The sequence below is a fragment of the Canis lupus genome, chromosome 18, assembly GCF_048164855.1.
Source record: "Canis lupus baileyi chromosome 18, mCanLup2.hap1, whole genome shotgun sequence".
Taxonomy (NCBI): domain Eukaryota; kingdom Metazoa; phylum Chordata; class Mammalia; order Carnivora; family Canidae; genus Canis; species Canis lupus.
This window is the reverse complement of record NC_132855.1, coordinates 1,443,567-1,448,576: the sequence shown is the minus strand read 5'-3', so window position 1 is coordinate 1,448,576 and position 5,010 is coordinate 1,443,567. Positions and strand designations below refer to the sequence as shown.

The window sequence follows — 5,010 nt, the reverse complement described above, 5'->3', positions numbered from 1 at the left end:
TCCTATACCTACCCAGGCAGCCTGGGGAAAGTGGTTGGCTCAGGGTTTGACAGAGGGAAGACAAATAAATACTGTATTAATAAGAAAAAAAATAAAATATCAAAGTATTGTCAAACAAAAACATTTCATAAATCAGAAAAAATGTCAAGATAGAACATATGGAATAAAGACTATCATTTCATTAATGTAACTACTGTATTTTCCCCTACAGATGGCTTGCAGAATCATCAACTCTTAAAATTCAGTGGAAACCACGGAATTTTGAACAGTTTAGATCCTGCAGTGGTACAGAAACCTAAAAAGTGGAGGACAGGAAGGCTGGGAGGTTTACTAAATGCTTTCCTAGGGGAAGCCACACGACCAAGTGCAGCTGAGCAAAAAGCCACATTTTCTAGGGCCAGATGCTTGGGTCATAAGGGGGTTTGTTAGGTCCCTGTCATGCCTCTGAATCAGAGACCAAAGGGGATTTGGAGAGAAATATGGAGGCCTTAGTTGTTCTTTGCCTGGAAGGAAGGAAGGAGAAAGGAGACGTGAGCACTTTCTTTGGAGGCCTATACCTAGCCCACCACATGGTTTTCACCTTCAGATAAAGAAATCTCTGACAGGAAATTGCATTACTTGTCCCCATGCTCCTCACTAAGGGAGCTGTTAGGACATCCTTCTGGAAAAGAGGAAGAATGGAGGCAACTGATATCTTAATGCACAAAATCTAACTAGAGTTGGAAACGGGAGGAAGTATATGTTTTGGTTTGTTTGTTTTAACCAATCCATCCATCAACCAATTTTTTAACACACGTTTATTGAGCAACTACTACGTACCATGCACTTGTGCCAAGTTCTGGGGCTAAAGGAGACCTGTTCCTTAAGAAACCTCAAGCCCAGGAGAGAGAGTCTAGTATAAACAAGTAAGTGCTACACCAGTCCTGGTGATGAGGCAGTTGTGTGTACAAGATCCCAGGGGTACAAAGGAGTGGTCAAGTCTATCGGTGTTGGGGTGGGGGGAGAAAGGGACTGTAGTCACTTAAAATATAGCTTCCCGTTCTCTGATATTCTTCCCTTTGGGAGGTGGGGTCGATACCTGTCCCCTTGCATCCGGGCCGGTGTGTGCCTGCTTTGACGCACAGAGTACGGTGGGAACGAAGGCTAGTCTTGAAAACCCTGGAGGCTTCCTCCTGGTTCTTTTGCAATGTCTCTGGACGCTCCCTTGTTACACTTCCTCTCAGAACCCAACAGCCATTTAGTGAGAAGACGAAGGCCCTTGGGGAGGCCATATGCAGGCCTTGGGTTTCCTTCTAAACCCTGCCATGGGCTCCTCCAGTCCCACCCCAAGCCGTCGGATGATCCAGCCCAAGCCCCTTGTATCTATCTCTCTGGACGAAGCCGCAGTCTTCATCGGACACAAGCCACCTGTGCCTTGTGCGCCCTGGTGGAGTATTCCGCCATACGTGACAAGGACGGGCCCAGGGGATATTATGGTAAGTGCCACAAGCCAGTGACCAAAGGACGTGCACTGCAGGATTCCACCGACATGAGACATCTAAGCCAGTCAGATTCACAGGATCGAAGGGTGGAATGGTGGTCACCACGGGCCGCCAGGAGGAGGATCTGGGCGGTCAGTAATCGAGGGTTCAGTTAAGTAGGGTGAACAAGCCCTAGAGGCTGCCGTACAACATCGGAACGCATGATTCACAGAACTGTACCGTACACCTAACAATTTTGTGAAGAAGGTAGGTCTCATTTTAAATGCTCTTACCGCAGTAAAATAAAATTTATTTTGAAAAGTAAAATAAAACATGAGGTACCTGCCTGGGTCAGTCGGTTAAGCATCTGGCTCTTGATTTCTGCTCTGGTCATGATCTCAGAGTCATGAGATGGAGCCCCGCGTCGGGCTCTGTGCTGGGCGTGGAGCCTGCTTAAGATGCTTTCTCCCTCTCCCCCTCTGCTCCCTAACTCGCTCTTTCTCTGTAAATAAATAAATAAATAAATAAATAAATAAATAAATAAATAAAATCTAAAAAAAGAGAGAAATTTCTGACTTACAGAATCCAGAAGCATAATAAAATTGTGGTTGTTTTATGCCACTAAGTTATTGGTGGTTTGTTAGGCAGCAACAGACAATCACAATAGGAGACTTCCAGGGAAGGCTTTATAAAATATATAATACGTGAACGAAACCTAATCCACCCTAACAGTACAGACTTTGATCTTAAAGTGGGGTAAAAAAAGAAAATCCCAATTCTACAAGGAACTAGCTACGTCATTTAGGTGACCCTAATGGGTTTGTTGTATGTATTATGGCATAATGACGGACAGTGTTTCTTACACTGTTGGCACAAGGTAAGCCATCGATGTTTAAGAAATACAAGTAGAAATAATAAGAGCAAAAGCAATCAGTCACACTGGTATGGGGTCTACCATTCTAGTCGGGGTACCCTCCTGACATGGGTCATCCAGGACAATTCTCATATATTCCCATTGTCCTGGTATCCTTTCTATTTTCGCATTGGGGTGGAGGTTATTTATTTACCTTTATCCTTTCTATTTTGCTTTTGGGGGGGGGGTATTTATCCTTTCTATTTTCTTATTTAGCGGGGTTAACTATCTTTAAAATGAAGCATCAACATTAATAGTTGCATTAAAACAAACTGGGGTAGATTGGATAGACCTTTGCTTTATACTTCCAGGTTCTGCTGTGCAGTGAGCAGAATTCTCAGTTCAGCTTGGCCTTAAATCAAAAGAATACTTTTCCCATCTCTTTCCAGAAAAATCTAACGATCACCTTTTTTTTTCCCAAGGACAACATGGATGACTCTGTGACAAAATAAAAGTGCATTGGGGGTAAGCAACAAGGAGCAGGTAACTCCTTGCAGGGCAGAGCGGTAGGGAAAAAATATTCAAAGCTTCTTCTGCCTCCTGTGGCCACATGGCGAGGGAGCTGTGGGGGCACAGCCTCTGCTTTAGTGTTTGAGGCCTACCAGCTGCTCATCCGCAGCATTACTGGGAAGCACTGGAAACTCTAAATCGGATGTGGCCGAAGTAATTGGAGGAAATGGAGCCTGGACAGTCGTTGTGTAGAATAAAAGTGGTCTGAATGCTTTGCTACAGTGGTTTAGCCTTTTATTATGCAGGGTGTAATGGTATTTATTTGTGATATTTTATAATATATATCATATAGTAAATGCAATGCTGTATTTTGGGGTTAGGCTCTTGTATTTTGCAATAAACCCTTTTGACAGCAATGCACTCAAAAAAAATTGATGATGTTTATTATCTAACCATTGGAAATCGTAGTGATAGCATGGAAAAATAAAAATAGGCTTCAGATACATCCCCCATCTACCTCAAAAGTGGGAGTGGGCAGTTATTTTAGGAAGACTATGAAGAACTTTTCATCAAGGATCACATGAGTCTTTTAATTCATTTCACTCATTTCTGATTTACATTATTTTTAAACATGTATGAAAAGTAAAACAAATGCAATTAATATGTTGACCCTTGTCAGGACTTTTCAAACACTTAAATAAAGGCTGTTTTACATCAGTGACATCAGATGCTTCAAGTGGGAAGTCAAGTAAATTAATTCCAATGGTATGATTTTTTTTTTTTTTTTTTTAGAGTTTTAATTAAGTAACCGCATCCCACAAGGGGCTTGAACTTACAACCCGGAGATGAAGAGTTGCATGCTTTTCTGACTGAGCCAGCCAGGCACCCTGCAGTGGTTTAACTTTTTAATTCAACTTATGAAACCAATGAAATGCTTCTAAAATTTCCTTTATTTGAAAGGGACATCACTGATGCCATCATGACTGGCACTAGAAAGTAAGCAAAAATTCTGCACTGAAGAACAAATTACATTTTTTTGACATGATAAAACTAGAATATTTGTGGAGAATAAAGTCATAGTAAACACAACGCTGCATTACACTAGGAAATTCATGGAGCAGAAATACTTGAAACTAACTGCCATGCACACCCAACTCATAGTTGCGTCTGAAGCATTTATACTGTATCAGCCACAACCGATAGCTGCTGAAATACACTCATTTTTAGATTCGCATAATTCAGTAACTGACGTATGAACTTCTTGTGACAAGGTTAATGCCGAATAAGAAAAATATGTTAGGATGGCAGGACATGTTTTCTCCTTAGCTGCCCATCATCAGCTAGATTTTTGAAATGCTGACCTTTGACGACTGGCCCTGTAAATCCCCTGTAGCATGTTATAATGCTCTCAAACTTTTCTAAAATGAGTCCTCTAAATTTTTCTTGCGTTCTGTCCAAAATCTACTGGAAATGTTTAATCCAATTATTTGATGAATGGAGAGCTGCAAATTCCATTTCCTTGGCCCCACGCCTCCAAACTCTCAGCTCTGTCTTTCCAGCTAAGCTAGACTGCCAGCCTCGGGTTTGGATTCCCCTCCCGGGAAGCCCTGCGGGTAGTGAGCTGGGACAATTGTTGACTTACCTCATCTGTTTCCTCCTCTCCGGGAGCCCTCTCCTGCCTGCCTATTGTCCAGGATCTTACATCCTTTGTTTCATGTATTTTGTCCATCTTAAAATTGCTTAAGACGAGAGGGTAAATCCAGCCATCACTAGTTTATCAAGGATAGAAATGGAAGTCCCTGAAAATGGTTTGTGAATAGAATCATCATTTATAGAAAAAAAAAAAAAATCAATACTTCTATCCACCAATATAATAACATTGAGTAATTAGTAGGTGAATAAACCTGGTGGAGAGTATATGCTTTGTTATTTTTATGTTTCCCTATATTCACAAAAGTTTCCCAGATTGGATGCTAAACTATCTGGTAACTAATTCTAGCGTATTAATAATGTTTGCTAGTATTCAGCACTAAAATCATTCACGAAATTTTCTATTACATATTTTAATTTAAATAAAATTAGGAAGTGTATCAACACCTTAATTTCTTTCATGTGCATTAATTAATGAGCTCATTGGTTGAACTTTGAAACAGCACTATATAATTATCCCCGATTTGGGGATCCCTG

General features: G+C 41.1%; 1 long non-coding RNA gene across 1 annotated transcript; it reads right to left on the bottom strand.

The window, feature by feature from the left end:
- Positions 1-1,749: 1,749 nt before the first annotated feature.
- LOC140608565 (uncharacterized) lies at positions 1,750-4,640 on the bottom strand. Its single transcript, XR_012010541.1, has 2 exons — positions 4,466-4,640; positions 1,750-1,962 (listed from the first exon to the last, which is right to left on the bottom strand). It is a non-coding gene; the product is annotated as an uncharacterized lncRNA (long non-coding RNA).
- Positions 4,641-5,010: the final 370 nt, after the last annotated feature.